Genomic DNA, 17,207 nt, shown 5'->3' with positions numbered 1-17,207 from the left:
AGGCTAACAGTAAACAGATATGCCTGGAGCAAGGTTGATTAATAAAAAGAGAATAAACCTAATTTCAGATTCCTTCAGTAATGTGTACAGAACATGAAGGTCATAATCACTGTGGACTGTAAAATAATGTTCATCATTTTTCACTTACTTCATGTGATTATAATTTTACATCTCCAGAAGTATATTCTCTACTCTTACAAGATCACATGTTTTCCAGTAAAAGAAATTTCCAGCTAGTTTTAATGCCTTGATAAATATGCACTCTTGTACCTGGTAGACCTGTTTCCTCAATGCTTTCTCAGTTTTATATTAGTCTTGATTTGTGATAATTTGTAACACAAATAAACTTCTGGTAATTTAACCTTTTCTTACTGCATAGCTGATTGCAAATCCAACTGCTTTCTTTCCATGCTTCAGAAATTTACTTTCAACAGATACATTTTTGTTTCTTGTAGCTATTGAAAACTTACCAAGTTCATGCACTGGGCATGCTAGATAATCAGTTTCCATATTCTGACCAGACTTTTTTCTGTTTTGCTGAGCATATATTTTCAAGTCAAATTATTACTTTTTTTGCAAAATAAAAGAAAGTCACTGAACTTAAGAATGTCTTCTGTTCTAACTCCTTATCTCCCTCACCACATGTTGCGATTTTTTTATTATCGTTTAATAGCTGTTGAAGATTGTCTTTAATAGTTTTTATAGGGAGGTGGGAAAATTGATTTCAGATCATAGTCTGTTCTTTGTGTTGATTTCTCAAAGCTACATTAAGTAAATGGAGTATCAGCTCTTTTCTCCTTTGGTTGTTTTGAAAGAGCTTCAGAGGAAGGCAAAAAAGAGTCTTCTTTACCACTTAGCAGTATCACCGTAAAGTTTGTTATTCAGAATTGTATTTTACATTTTCCAAGACCTTTTCCTTTTATTCTATTTCACTGTACTACATCTGCACTGCCATTGCTCCTTCCAAAAGACCTACAAGTGATTTAAAAATAAGCAAGCCTCAAGCATTTCATATGAAATAGATAATCAGGTGCATAGGGATGAGTTCACATCGCACCAAAAACGCAGGCATCTCTGGTGTGAAATAGCAACTGTTTAACTTTTCATAGCAAATGCTACCCGGGTACGTAAGACTGGAATTGAATACATTTATCTAACCCTGCAGAGAGAATTTAAACAGCAGAGTGCGGTATATTTTGTTGTGTTTTGATCAGGAAGACACTGGGATTAACCTCTTACAAATAAGGTGTCAGATTAATTCTCTAATAAAATTGTTAGTCTTTAAGGGCATGTCTACACTAGGAAATTATTTTGAAATAATAGCTTCCAAAATAATTATTTCAAAATATCGTTTCAACACTACAGGGAAGCCTCGAAATTAGTCGGAGGCAGACTCCCTTAATGTGGATGCGCAACCTCGGTTTACAGCCCCCAGGAAGCACTGGGGAGTAATTACTTTGAATGGCTCTGGGGAGTAGTTATTTCGAAATAGTAGCAGTGAAGCATCCACACTACCGGTATTTTGAAATAACTCACTAGTGTAGATCAGGGCTAAAGTGCCACCAGACTCCCTGATTTTGCTGGAACAAACTAACATGGCTACCCCCTCTGAAACCTAGTTCAACTGCATCTCCAGCAGCACAGTTTTCAAATATAGGAAATGGTGTCAGCCCTGACTCAAAGGGGGAAAAATGTATAGTAGTAAATTACCAAAGGTAAGAGATCTGGGGAATCAGATCACAACACAAGATAGTAGGATTGCACTACCAGCTGTATAATTTGTATGCACACAGGCAATTTGGTTAAGAGTGTCCTAAAACGGTGTTTCTCAAAGTGGTCCACTAAACCATTTTGAGAAACTTGCTAACTGGCGCTCCGGCATGCTTACTTACCAGTGATGCAGCAAAGGAGCCTCGCAGCTCCCATTGGCTCCGGTTCACCATTTGTAGCCAAGGGGAGCCATGGGAAGCAGCAACTCAGCCCTCTCCATTTCCCGCAGCTCCTTTTGTCTGCCAACAGCGAACTGGAGCCAGTGAGAGCCGCGAGGCTCAATGGCCCCAGTGTCGGTAGGTAAACATACTGGAGTGGCCAGTTAGCTGGTTTCTCAAAGTGGTTTCACGGACCACTTTAAGAAACACCGTCTTAAAATTAATATGTGTATCTTCATACCAAATAGCTTTCCATATTGGTGTGACAAAATTCTTGTGTTAAATGAGCTTCTTGCCATTCATGTCAGAGGGCGGGGATTTCATCCTTGGGGTAGATCCATACTGGGATTTTGGATCACCCTTGGAAGGCTTCGCTTCAGATTACTTGTTGCCCACTGGTATCTGCAGCCTCAGAATAGCTGCCCCCTCTCATTACACAATGCATGAGGAAAGCCACAAGAAACAATTCCTGAAAATTCATAGATTTAATAAGACTTTCCAATGACAATGTGAATTAAGATAAATCTGAAATCACTGCTATTACTGGTGGATGTTGTAAAGCATGCTTTTCAAATTGGAGCTCGTCAGCTGTGCAGCTGAAGCAATTATATATTCAGAAATAAAGGGATAAAATGAATCTACATACAATAATAAATTGGATCAAATTTGACTTTGATAGTTAGGAATAGATTAAATTCTTTACAGGTGAAAATAAATTTAGTAAATGGAAAATTCATCTCTGCCCTCCTATTCCCCCCCCCCCCACCCCTATTTTTTTTCTTTTTTCTGTTCTGCTCACCATTATTTTGTATTAAGTTGGCTATCCTAAAATAAAAGCACCTAGGATGCTGATCAAGAAATTAGACTCTTAACACATCTGAACACAAACATGGGCATACACATATATGCATGCGCTTGGAATATCTTAGATTCCAAACTGTGAATATAGGTTAAATGACCTGAGTATTTTTTTTTCACTAGAACAGCAAGTTGACAAGGACAACTGCATTTGCTTAACACTAATAGAGAGCCTTGGAAAAGGGAATTATGGAAGGTATTTATAGCTGGAACATATGTTGCTAAAACAATCAAATGCTCCCTTAGACCTGAGTCCTGCAGTAAATTCCATGTGTGCTCAAGCAGAGTTTTTGTAAATTAGGAGCTGAGAGGATATGGCAGACAAAATACCATTATTTGAAAAATACTTAGAAACATTAGCCAACATAAACATAAAGCTGACTCAAATAATGGAGTTTTACTCTGTCCTACCAAATGGTTCACTGGAAAATGTTAAGAATGTACAGCACCATGACATTGTTAATACAGATTGCAAATTATGGAGCAAGGTTAATAGACACCTTAAGTCGATTGCCAAATGCCTAGAGCTGAGACCTGAGAATTGAAATAATTTGGTTTAATGAAGGCTTAAGTAAAAAAAACTTACCAGAAATCTCTTTTAGTGTATTAACTGGTGAAAATGACTTTTATCCTTTCAAAATAGTTATCTAGGACTCCTCCCTATGCTAGTTCAACAAGCTTCTGTTCTTCTTAGAGGGTATGTCTAGACTACATGACTCCATCGATTTAAATAATCCCCGCTTCATTAAAATAAACACGGCTGCTGCGCTGTGCGGACGATCAGCTGATCCGGCACAGCGTGGCAGTGTAGACACGGATCTGTCAGCTGGGGAAGCCTTTACCGACTGATCCCTTATGCCTCGTGAAAGACAGCTCCTTGAAAAGCACATTGGCCTCTTATGAATCATGAACAGAATGGTTCCAGTTTTAGTTAAGTGTTTTCCTGAAGTATGACCACATGTGGTCTGCTCAAAAATCCTTTTTTTTTATGTGAAATAACTATCCTTCCTTAAGATTATTCATTTCTGTCTTCCATGCACGCAGCTGCTAGAGCATCAAAATATGACTAAAGCTACAATACTTTCTGTGGTTTTTGCTCAACGGTGCTGCCAGGTTTGCATGGCAATATTTTAGTTTCCTTGTTGAAGGATTCACTGGTCTCCATTCAGAGTGCTTAGAAGTAGAGTTCAAACCAAATAAGACTAAAATGAGGTTAATGTTACCTTGCTGTATCTACATTTTACACCCAATGGCTACGTCTACATTGGCCTTGAAAGTAGGAATAAGAAATCCTCCGGAAAAGGGCTTATCTTTCGGAGAATCGCGTCTAGACTGGCGCTTTTCTCCGGCTTATCCCCAAGCCGGAAAAAAGCAGAAGCCATGTAAATGCAAATGCCGCGGGGGATATTTAAATCCTCCACGGATTTGCAATTCCGAATCGTCACATTAGCATCCCTTTTCCGGAAAGGGATGCCAATGTAGATGTAGCCAATATGTTTTGAACTGAGCTATTCCCTTGGACTCTACAGGTTGTACCTCCCTTAACCAGGACTCTCTGATCCAGCAACAGACCACAGATGTTCCTGGACCACAGAGGTCTGGCCATGGGACAGGAGTGCAGAAGGAGGAGCCGCTGACTCAACCTGGAGCCCTGTGTTGGGGAGGAGGGACAGGTGGCACAGCGGGGAAATCTGGCTCCAGTAGCTGGGTAGTAGCAGGGGGCCGGCAATGGCCATGCAGCTCTGGCCCTGGTGGCAGCCAAGAAGCTCTGGCCCTGGCTGCACAGCTCTGACCCCAGTGGCAGCTAGGGAACTCTGGGTCTGGCCATGCAGCTTCAGCCCTGGCAATGGACAGGCAACTCGTGCCCCAGCTGCGCAGCTCCAGCCCCTGCCACGCAGCTCTGGCAGCAGTTGCAGACAGGGAGCTCCGGGTCTGGCCTCAGCCATGCGGGTTCAGCTCCAGCAGCAGCGGGACCAGTGGGAGCTAGAGAACTCCAATCCAGAGAGCAGGGCAGGCTGGAGCCTTACATGGGGGGGGGAGGGGAGAGAGCAGTGGTTTAGCACTAGCCAGGAGGAGAAAGACCTCCCCTGGTCCAGCAAATCCCCTCATTCAGGACAGGTCCCGAGGGTGCTGGGCCAGGGAGGTCAAAACTCTTTTTTTTCTGTTGGGGGACCTCAGAAGTATTCTGCCCACTAGCAAATTATAGCTGTCCACTGAGATTCAGCTGACTAGCAAAAGATTGCTACTTAAGTAATGGAAAGCATCTGAAGGTAGATGAAAGAGTGTATCATGGGAGAGGACACGACCCAGAGTGAGTCCTCATTCCATTTCGGTGAACAGCAAGATGCATGTAAGGAAATGTGATCATTTGGGTTTTTGTTGTTGTAATTTGGACCTTTGTTTTTAATTTATCATTACTGATATTGGAAACCTGGTTTTGTAAAACAAAATTATGGTGTCTTTGAAGAAATTAAGGCGAGGGGGGGAATATTGTCATATCCTTTATACATGATTTGCACAGAGGCTACGTCTACACTGCTTCCCTCTTGGGAAGAGGAAATGCAAATGGATTGCTCATTAACATATGTCATACTCTCGTTTGCATATCCTCTTCCAATCCTTTTTGTAGAAAAAGTTTTTGCACAAAAAATGCAGTGTAGATGGGGCCATTTTGCACAAGAAAAACCCTTTTGCGCAGGAATCCTTATCCCTCAAAAAATGAGGTTTACAGGGTTCTTGTGCAAAAGGGCTTTTTTGCTCAAAATGGCCCCACCTACACTGCGTTTTTTTGTTCAAAAACCTCTTCCTCAGAAAGGATCGGAAGAGGATATGCAAATGAGAGTGTGACATATGCTAATGAGCACTCTATTTGCATTTCCTCTTCCCAAGAGGGAAGCAGTGTAGACGTAGCCAGAGTGAGAGCGAGAGACACCCCAAACAATCATTAGGTTCTAATGACCTTTTATTTACCAAAAGCGACGAGGAGTCCTGTGGCACCTTATAGACTAACTGAAGTGTAGGAGCATAAGCTTTCGTGGGCAAAGACCCACTTCGTCAGATGCATGTAGTGGAAATTTCCAGAGGCAGGAATAAATATGCAGGCCAGGATCAGGCTGGAGATGACCAGGTGGATCCAATCAAGGAGGATGAGGCCCACTTCTAGCAGCTGATCTGGAGGTGTGAATTCCAAGAGAATAGAAGCTGCTTTTGTAGTTAGCAAGCCATTCACAGTCTTTGTTTAATCCAGAGTTGATTGTGTCAAACTTAAAGATGAACTGTAGCTCAGCAGTTTCTCTTTGAAGTCTGGTCCTGAAGTTTTTTTGCTGCAGGATGGCTACTTTTAGATCTGCAGCAAAAAAACTTTTTTTTTTTTGCATACTTTTAGTCTTTGCCCACGAAACTGCATACTTTTAGTCTTTGCCCACGAAAGCTTATGCTCCTACACTTCAGTTAGTCTATAAGGTGCCACAGGACTCCTCGTCGCTTTTGCAGATTCAGACTAACACGGCTACCCCTCTGATACTTTTATTTACCGTGGATCTGCTCTGGAGTGGAAATTAAAACTTGGGAAGTGAAAGGTTCCTGTGTCACAATACAAATTCTCTAGTCTCTTTAGAAAATGGTTTTATATATTTATTTAATTAGCAGCTTTTGTTGGACAACCTTATGATACCTTCTCATATTCAAAGTGTCAACTGTCTTGTTACCATCTTTCTAGTAATGTCATTTGTTGGCATAATGTGTTGGTATCTATTGTAGGTATTAAAATTACACCTGCTATCATGGTATCTGAACACCTCACAGCATTTAATGTATTTATCTGCACAACAGATGTGAAGTGCTATTACTCCCCTTTTGCATATGGAGGACTGAGGCACATAAAGGTTAAGAGACTGTAGGGGTTAATTGCAGAAGAACTTTGTACGTGCAAGTTTAGAGATGGTGAGGCCTGCATTCTTTCCCCCCTTTCCCTTTTTCCTATATCTGATGAGCCAGAAGCAACTCTTTGGGAACACATGTCATTTAAGATACGCATTGTTGCCAGTATAGTAAGAACAAGTATAAGATAAGGGTAAAGGGCAAGAACGCATGAACAGTTCTTTTTACCCTAACATACTGATCACATAAACAAGGCCAAAGAACAAGTAGAACTAGATCAGAACCAGATCAATAACTAATAGCTAAGCCCTACATCAGCACGTAATGAGTAACCCCTGGAAATTTCCAAACTTCAAAACAAGGCAAGAGAACTGTATTTAAGGCTGCACCAAAGCACAGCAATTTGGACCTCACTGATGGGTTTTGGGTACCGGCGCCTCAGAAGCTGAGACAACCTCCCACTTCGCAGCCGACTTGGGATCCCTGGCTAGCAGGAAGGGACGTAAGATATGCCGCTTCTTTGTTATGTTGCCCTTCTAGTTAAGGGGTGCAGCTGTCAGGAAATTAACTACTTTGGCTGTGTCTACATTGGCACCCTTTTCTGGAAAAGAGATGCTAATGAGACACTTCGGAATTGCAAATGGCTAATGTTTCCTACTTTCAAGTAGGAATAAGGGATCTTCCGGAAAAGGGTTTATTTTCCGCAAGATCCCGTCTAGACTGGCGCTTTTCTCCGGCAAAACCCCAAGCCGGAAAAAAGCGGCAGCCATGTTCATGCAAATGCCGTGGGGGATATTTAAATCCCCCGTGGCATTTGCAATTCCGAAGTGTCTCATTAGCATCCCTTTTCCGGAAAAGGGTGCCAATGTAGACACAGCCCTTGTGTTTGACAGATACCTGTGTAGCGTCCTTTGTACTTAGAGAACCCAGTGTTGGACCTGAGACATACTCTTGCTGACAACAGCGACTTGCCTGAGGTAAAGAGGAAGAGGGCAGGCACTTGAACTGGGGTCTTCAAAGTCCTCCATTGGTGACAACCACTGGTTCATCCTCCTTCCCTATAGCTAGTGGTTCTGTGTCATCAGGGCTACTCACATTGTAACAATAGCATTTATTGACACACTAATACGGTATACACAGAAAAATGTCCAAGTGCCACAATTAAACCCCTCTTTGAAAAACGACAGTAAGAGCTTCTGGCTAATGTTTACTGTTTTAAAAAAACTTATTATGATTAAAAAAAACTTTCGAAAGTGCCAACGTTATTTGAATGACTTACTATTTCTGGCAGCCTGCCCCCAACACCTGTCAAGAAGGAACTCCCCTCAGAACCAAGCTAACTGTCCAGGTCTATGTAGCTGGGGAAGGAAGAGCCCATTTTTGGAATGCCTTCATCTCAGAGTCAATCCTTTGAAGGAAAGCCTGATTATCTAGGCACTGACGAGATATACTGCCTACTTGGAGTCTAGAGTAAATTCAGTGCTATCATAATTTGGGGTTATCATCTGAAGATCTGACTCATCTTCCTATAACACTGTTGGGGGAAGTCAAAGGTAAATAAGCTTGGGCCATTTCACTGAATACTGGAAGGCATCCAGCCCCAAGCTGGAAGTTAGCATCTTTATGACACTGTCCAGCCACCCTGCACAAGTTCAAGGCAGGAAAAATAATTGAAATGGTAAGCGTCATTGAGGCAGGCATGATATAACTACCTAAATTGCATCTGGGAAATGTCCCAGCATTAACACCCTGTTTAGAAAGAGTGCCATGGGCTGTCTAATCAATACACACTGTCAGGATCTTGGTCTCATTAAAGACAGAGAAGGACAAATTCCTAGGTACTCTAAGGCCCCCTTTTAGGCTGTTCTGGCAGCATTAACATAAATGGAAGTGTCTTGAGAATAGCGTACCAGACAGTGGGGGGGGGTGGGGTGCCACTAGGACCCAGAGTGTAGAAAATTGTGTTTGCTGCTGGTGCACATGTCCATATGGGGGAGTCATTTGAGCTCCTCGCCTCAGGTGCCAAAATGTTGTGGGCCGGCCCTGGGTCTATGTAAGAGATTATTGTGGCGCACTGGAGGGTAAGTACCTACTGCCCATGCTGGAATTCTCCACAGGCTGGTGGACTGTCGTAATGTGAAACTGGGGCTTGTAACTAGGATAAAGGATGCTTTTTAGAGACAAAGCTGTTGTTGCTTGGTTATGCTGGCAAACTTTCTGCTTCATATTATGACCAGCTTTGGAAAGGGAGTAAGACTGCAAGACACAAAAGCAGAATGGCACCACTAAGTGAAAAGAAGGCGTACTTAGCTGTAGGGCTTTGCCATGGAATTATTACACTTCTCCAAGACACGACTGTGTGACAAGATTAGCATACTGGGTGCCAGTGCCTGACCATTGATCTTGCCCTATCAAGCCAAGCTATTTAAGAAGTGTGGGCAAAGTTTCCTAACGCACCTTGTGAAGGAGTTGCTTCCCTCATCCCAGAACTGCAGACAGAGCTGGGGTGGAGCACAGCAGCTGTTAACAAGCAGGAAGCAACAGTACAATGAAATCTAGGAAGTGTACAGAATGCTGTGTCCAATCAAACTATAATGCAGGGGATCAGAACCTTTGTAATCTGAGGGTATGTCTACACTACAGCACTAATTCGAACTAACTTAGTTCGAATTAGTTAATTCGAACTAAGCTTATTCGAACTAACGCATCCAGACTAAAAAACTAGTTCGAATTAGCATTTTGCTAATGCAAACTAGCATATCCACACAGAGTGGACCCGAACCGGGGTTAAGGATGGCCGGAAGCAGTGCTGACAGGGCATCAGATGAGGACTTAGAGCGTGGAGCTGCTGTCTCAGGCTAGCTGAGGGCTGTGCTTAAAGGGACCCAACCCCCACCCCGGACAGACAGTTCTCAGGGGAGCCCCGCTTGCAAAGCAGTCCTGGCTTGAATTGCCCGGAGTACCCACACTGGGCACATCACAGCACTTGGCCATCAGCCCGGCTGCACTTACCGCAGGCTGCCATCTGGGGAGAGGGGGGAATTGGGGGGCTGCAGGAGAGGTTCCACCCCCAGAAGCCCGCAGAGCCAGCCCAGTCCTCCCCATCGGGGGCTCGTACCCCATTCCTCCCTCACCTCCTTCCACTTACCTCTCCCTAGACCCCCTTCCTGATGTACAAAATAAAGGACAATTGTGTTCAAAAATAGAATCTCTCTTTATTGAACAAAACTGGGGGAGACTGGGAAAAGGAGGTGGGAGAGGGGAAGAGAGAGGGTGGGAGAGGGGAGGGCAAATAAAATGATCAGGGGTTTGGAACAGGTCCCATAGGAAGAGAGGCTAAAGAGACTGGGACTTTTCAGCTTAGAAAAGAGGAGATGGAGGGGGGATATGATAGAGGTCTATAAAAGCATGAGTGGGGTGGAGAGGGTGCATACAGAAAAGTTCTTCATTAGTTCCCATAATAGAAGGACTAGAGGACACCAAAGGAAAGGAATGGGTAGCAGGCTTCAAACTAATAACAGAAAGTTCTTCTTCACAAAGCAAATAGTCAACCTGTGGAACTCCTTGCTGCTGGAGGCTGTGAAGGCTACAACTAGAACAGACTTTAAAGAGAAGTGAGATCAATTCATGGAGGTTGGGTCCATGGAGTGGTATTAGCCAGGGGGTAGGAGTGGTGTCCCTGCCCGAAGTTTGTGGAAGGCTGGAGAAGGATGGCACGAGACAAATGGCTTGGTCACTGTCTTCGGTCCATCCCCTCCAGGGTCCCTAGGGTTGGCCGCTGTCAGGCAGACAGGCTACTGGGCTAGATGGACCTTTGGTCTAACCCAGTACGGCCATTCTAAGCTCAGGGCTCAGGGTCGGGGGTCTCAGTGGACCAGCTTGATTTTCATGCAAACCTGCTCCTGGGTGGCCAGGCTGGCAGATCTCCTGCCCTAGACGGCCGCTTTCCTGTGCCTACTGCAGAGGTCGTGGACGAGGTCCACGATGTCTGCACTGGACCAGGCGGGTGCCCGCCTCTTGCGGTCCTGGGCAAGCTCCCGGGAGCCACCATCCTGGTCCCGGGAAGAGGGGGAGGGCTGGGGGGCATCGGGTGGGTGGCTCGAGCCGTGCCAGGTGCAGGGTCTGCTAGCTGGGTGCTGGCAGGCTTGCACCTGGCACGGGCACCGTAGCCAGCCCATGCCCCTTTAAGGGGTCCAGGGCCGGGAGGGGGGCAATAGAGTTTCCCTGGTGTTGGCCAGAGTGGCCACCAGGGAAAGCTGGGGAGGGCTAGCCTCCTACTAGTTCGAATTAAGGGGCTACACACCCCTTAATTCGAACTAGTAAGTTCGAACTAGTCTTAGTCCTCGTAGAATGAGGTTTACCTAGTTCGAACTAAGCGCTCCGCTAGTTCGAATTAAGTTCGAACTAGCGGAGCGCTAGTGTAGCGCCTATCAAAGTTAATTCGAACTAACGTCCGTTAGTTCGAATTAAGTTTGTAGTGTAGACATACCCTTATTTATTAGATATCCCCTCTGGCAGAAGCCTCAAGCACCATGGTTGGGTGCTGGATCAATACTGACAAAGGAACCGGGCTCACCTGCTTATTCACCTTTTTCGTTCAATCTACTGGATGCCGAATTCTGAGTTGCGATACGATCATAGCCCCAGGTGGCCTGGTCATGCAGCAATCCACTGACACAGCCTAGTCGATGAATCCAGCCCATGAGATGGCCCCTATCCGAGCAGGGTTCTCTAAACGACTGGTCGAGTCACTACGGTGTCACATGGAGCACATCAAACACAGGAGAGAGGTGCCCTGAGACCTTGGCGTGGGTAAACATTCTGCCAAGCAGGTCCTGCAGGAAGATACAAGAGTAGTTGAATCAGATAATAATCCACGCAGGATCCACAGGCTTTTACTGTAACAGCGTCTGCAACCTGAAGAGACAGTTCAGGTCACACCCTGGGAAAGACTCCAAGAAACGTCTAAGAAGTGTCTTCAGCTTGCAAAGTGCCAGCTGGCAGAGCCTGATTAAAATGCTCCTCAGCCCACTTAGCATTGATCAGGACTCCAGTGTTCAGGCTCTCACCAGTGGCCTGTGCCTCGCAGCTAGCGACTGATCACCCCTGGGCCAGGCAACCGGCGGCCTGAAGGAGCTACACTTTGCAGCTGCTGACATGCTGCTTAAACTGTGCCTATACAAAAACGTTTGGTCCCCCCCTCCACAGCTGTGAGGCATGTCACATACACAATATCTCAAGCCCACATCCATGGCCCTGACCCTTGCAGCAACGTGCTCGTCTCAGGCCCTGTCTGCTCTGTAATCGCTTTTCTATTTTCATTTCACAACTCTGCGTGCCTGACCTGGTTTGTAAATAGAGGTGCGACAGGAATAGACATCACCAGGTGAGGGGGAATGGACACCATTGCTTAAGCATCTCAATTTTCTCTCACAGCAAGATGTACATCCTTGCGCTTGTGTCCGCATTTACCTAGTGAGACACAGTGCTGGGGAGAACATCTTTGTTCCAGAGCACTTAAGCATGTAGTTTACTTCAAGCATGTGGGGGGGGGGGGAGGAAGGGGAGCCATTCAGAGCTGCCCAGGTGACTTAGAGGCACAATCCTCATTGACTTAGAACTTCACCCGACGTAGTTATGGTCCAGTAAAATCAACGGGATGTAACTCTGTGCTTAAGCTTAGGAACATGCCTAAGTACTTTCCTCAGTTGGGAATTTCCTTCCCAGGCTGCACAAATTGATGTTCACTTCATTTCCTCTCACCACTTACATTTTACTAAGTAAAAAATCAACAACCCCTCCTTAAACACATGTGCACATGCACACACACACACACATACGTGATGACAAATACATCCCTCTATGCATAGGGATGTAAAATCCCATTTCATTAGTTAACTGGTTAAAGGTTAAGTTTAACCAGTTAACTGATTCAAAGGGGGTAGGAGGAGGGGCTACTCCAGCCCAGCTGCTTCTGGTCCCATGCTGGAATCCCGACTCCCAGCCCACGCAAGCTGGGAGTCAAGGACGGAGTGTGGGAAGGATAGGGGAGTCAGCAGCTGTGCAGTCCGGGATGTGGCTTGCTTTTCATCCCGTTCTCTAGATGCTAAGGGAGTGAGGGGAAAGTACCTGCATTCTGTGCATGCCTCTCACACCTGGCTGGTGAAGGGAACTCACCAGCCAGGTGTGAGAGGCATGCATGGAATACAAGCACTTTCCCCTCACTCCCTTAGCATCTGGGGAACGGGATGAAAAGCAACCTGCGTCCGAGAGCACATGGCTGCTGCCATAGCTACCCTTTCGAAACTCCGCCCTTGAGGAGAGTAGGAGCTGCCAGCTCCCAGCCCATGCAGGTTGAGAGTCAGCAGCCCTTCAGGACTGGAGCAGCCCTCTGCCTGTTAAGGGTGATGCTTACAGGGCAATTCATTAACCGGTTACCTGTTTACATCCCTAGTATGCAATCAATGTTAATAGGAAAGAGATGATCCCTCTGTGTACATCCCCCCAACCCACATTAGTGGCATACGAGTGCTGTTTTGATAAGCCAAATGGAGCACCATGGAAGCATGTGGACCTCTAATAGAATGGCTTCCCAATAAATGGTGGTGCTCGTTAATCTTCAGCTCTTTAGGTCTATTCCAGATACATCAAAGAGAGCAGACAGCATTTTCAGCTGTGCCCAGGCATTGATTTTTCAATGTGCTTTTACTATTAAAAACACCAGCCAACTGCAATATATTAGGGTATGTCTACACATCAAAGTTAATGTGAAATAACAGCCATTATTTCGAATTAACTTTCCTAGCATCTACGCAGCCAAAACGCTATTTGAAATAAATTCAAAATAGTGAAGCACTTATTTCAAATTTGGTAAACCTCATTCCATGAGGAATAACGCCAAATTCGAAATAGCGATTTTGAAATAAGTGCTGTGTAGACATTTATTTCAAAATAGGGGGCCTCCAGCCTTCCCAGGGTGCCCTGGTGGCCACTCCAGCCTCAACCAAGAACACTCCTCTCCTTCCCATCTCCCCGGAGCCCTTAAAGGGGTTGACTCTGGACAAAGTCCCTGTGCCAGTTCCAAGCCTGCCAGCCCAGAGCCAGCAGTCACTGCCTCTGACCCAGTGGCCCCAAAACATGAACCAGCAAGCCACTGGAAGCCAGCCCTCCATTGTTCCCCAGGATCAGTCTGCCAGCTCCCAGCAGCCTGCCAGGGCCTGGAGAAGGCGGGCACCTTCCTGGTCCAGGGTGGAGATCAAGGTGGACCTTACTTAGGTTTGAGGGGGATGCCCCCAATGTCCATGATCTCCGCACTAGATGGAGGAATCTATGGCAGGATAGCTGCCAGCCTGGCCACCAAAGGCCACATGTGAACCCAGGAGCAGGTTCGCATGAAAATCAAGTTGGTCCGGCAAGACTCCCAACCCTGAGCCCTGAGCTTCCCCTCCCCCTTCTTCCCCTTGCTTCCCCCTTCCAGCTCCCTCTTCCCAGGTTTCCTCCTCCCCTCTCCCACCCTCTTTTCTCCCCTCTCCCACCTCCTTTCTCCAGTCTCACCAGTTTCATCCCTTTTTATTGTTAAATAAAAAGAGTTTGTGTTCTTGAAAATACGTGTATTTTATTTGCCATCAGGAAGGGAGGCTGGGAAGGTAGGTGGAACAATGTGGGGGAGGAATGAAGCACAAGTCCCCAGTGGGGCAGACCAGGGAGGCTCTTAGTGCTCCTCAGGGTGGAAGCTCTCCCGCAGGGCCTCCTGGATACTGACAGCCCCCCGATGGACCTCCTGGGTGGCAGCCTGCAGAAAGTGCAGCAAGGCTCGCATCAACGCGTTCACGAGAAGCACCAGAGTGCCCAGGGGCAGCTCTGGCTCCATGTTGCATAGTGCTGTGGTGTCCCGAGGGAGAGCAATCAGAGCACGCAGAGACACAAATACTTTGCTTTCCCTCATCAAGGTAGGCAAGCAAGCAGGGAAAGCTGAGAACCGGCTGACCGGGGTGGGATCCTTTTAAGCACAAGCCTCAGATAGCGTCAGGCAGCAGCCCCACAAATAGACTCTGACTTGATGCACTGCTGGACCTGGTTGCGGCCGGCCTTCAATGCAATTCAGTGTCCACTGAGTGTGGACGCGCTATTTCGAAATAGCAAAACTCTATTTCGAAATGCATTTTGTGTGTAGATGTGTTATTTTGAAATAAGCTATTTCGAATTAACTGTTTCGAAATAAGATATTTTGAAATAACACCGTAGTGTAAACATACCTTTAGTTCCTTTCTTTTGAGAACCTACAGCATTTGACATTCTTTGGGTAGAACACACCACCGCCTTATTTCTTATGTCTGCAAATGTATTGTTCCGATTAGCTCCATGTGGTAGGCTTGAACATTTAAAAAGCCTCAGCTGTATTGTAAGACAAACCTCCTGATCCATCTGCATCTTTCAACAAGAGTCAGAATTTTTAAGTTCCTGGCTAGATGTGTTGTGCTGTGATTAGGGTAAAAGAAGTGGTTAGAGGCAAAACGGTATCTTTAAAAACTGGAAGTCAAATCTGAGTGGGAACAAAAGACTAGAGCATGAACTCTGGCAATTCAAGTGTCAAAGTCTAATTAACCAGGCCTAAAAAAAAATGTGAAGAGCAACGAGCAAAAGAAAAGACAAAAACTAACAGCCAAAAGAAAAAAAAAAGTATATCGAAAGCAGGAACCCTGCCAAACTTCAAATATCAAAAGCAGGAAGCCTGTCACTGGATGATTGAGGTGCTAAAGGAGCAGTCAAAGAAGATAAGGCCATTGCAGAGAAACTAAATTAATTCTTCGCATCAATCATCACCAAAGAGTGTGCGAAGGAGAGTCCCACGCCTGCACCATACTTTTTAAGTGACAAATCTGAGGAACTGTTCCAGATTGAGGTGTCAGTAGAGGAGGTTTTGGAACAAATTGAAAAATTCAACAGTAATAGATTTCCAGTACCAGAGAGTACTCAACTGAGAGTTCTGAAGGAACTCATATATAAAATTTCAGAGTGTGGTATGTAATCTATCACTAAATCAACTTCTGCACTGGAAGAGTGGAGGATAACTAATGTGATGCCGTCTCCAGAGATGATCCTGGCAATTACAGACCAGTAAGCCTAACTTTAGCACTAGGGAAAATGGTTAAAACAGTAATAAAACCCAGCAATCTCAGGCATGATTTGTTGGGGAAGAGTCAATAAGGCTTGTGTAAAGGGAAATCATGCCTCACCAATCTATTGGGAGGGGCGCCAACAAACATGTGCACAAGAATGATCCAGAGGATATAGCGTGCTTGGACTTTCAGAAAGCCTTCGAGAAGCTTCCTCACAATTGGCCCTCTTCTTAGTGCAGGCTGTCAATTATGCAATACAGCCATGAATGGTGGTTTTACCACATGCATAGATTGGGACTGAAAAGGGACCTACCGGCCCATTTTCACCTGTCATCAAATCCTAGACGTAGACCTAAACATCTAAAGCAAAAGACATTTTGCCACAAAACACCTTGCAGGCCGGGATGTTACTGGGTCAGCAAACTACCGCTGAGCATCAGAACAGGTCATGCAAAGTACAACTATGGAAAAATGAGCACCCATTTGATCAATTCAAATCGACAGTAGATGGTAATAGATGGCCTGACTTGTTTATAAGAGTGATTTCTGGGTTTAGGGAAGAGCTGCTTAGCTATTCCCACCTGTCTTTTACATTTGCTGAGGAATTAACCTGCTGTATCAGAATTCCCTCCTGTTAGGACTATCATTTACTGAGCCCTCTGCCAAGATTAGTTATTTGCCTTTTGGGTTTTCCTATAACTACTCTCAGGTCTGACCCTGGCTTCCCCCTTTGAGAAGTGATGAACAATATTGTTAAACTGTTTAATATCCATCTTGAGGCCAGCGTTTATTAGCCTGCTTCAGCTCTCCGCAGGTTTCATAGCGCTTCATTCATATTTGAGTCATTGGCCTTCTGGTTTTGGAAACAGCCCAGATTATTAGCTCAGGAAAGCGAAGTTTGTTCCAAATTTAACTCCAACCTAAAATACATACCCGCAGGTTTGATACCAGAACTTCTCTCGTTGCAGCAAAACTCAGTATATAGGGGAATTGTGTGCCTGGAGCTGCCATCCTTCAAGTAAGACAATAAAAACACAGACCTCCCCCCATGTGACTTTTAACGGTCCCCTGGCACTTTACAGGGAACTTAGCTCCCAGCTGTTCAAAAGTTCAACTTGAGGTCATTTCTATGCATTTTTTCTAGTGAAATGCCTCTGCAGTTGCAATGGCAGAAGTTATTTTTCACTTCCTGTCAAATTCTTACCTGGCTGTGCTATGTGATGGTCAATTGCAGCTGCATTCCACCCCAGAGATGGCTGCATTTTAGCACTGGCAGGAGCAGTTCCTGTTTCTCAAGCCTTTGAGATCCTCTGGAATGATGGACTCTCACCAGTTAGGCTATGTCTACACTGTGTTTTTTTGGCAGGAGAGGATATGCAAATGATGCACTCATTTGCATATCTTCTTCGATCCTTTTGTGGAA

This window comes from Pelodiscus sinensis, chromosome 2 (genome assembly GCF_049634645.1).
Source record: "Pelodiscus sinensis isolate JC-2024 chromosome 2, ASM4963464v1, whole genome shotgun sequence".
NCBI classification, from domain to species: Eukaryota; Metazoa; Chordata; order Testudines; family Trionychidae; genus Pelodiscus; species Pelodiscus sinensis.
The sequence above is the reverse complement of the archived record's forward strand: the minus strand, read 5'-3'. Positions refer to the sequence as shown.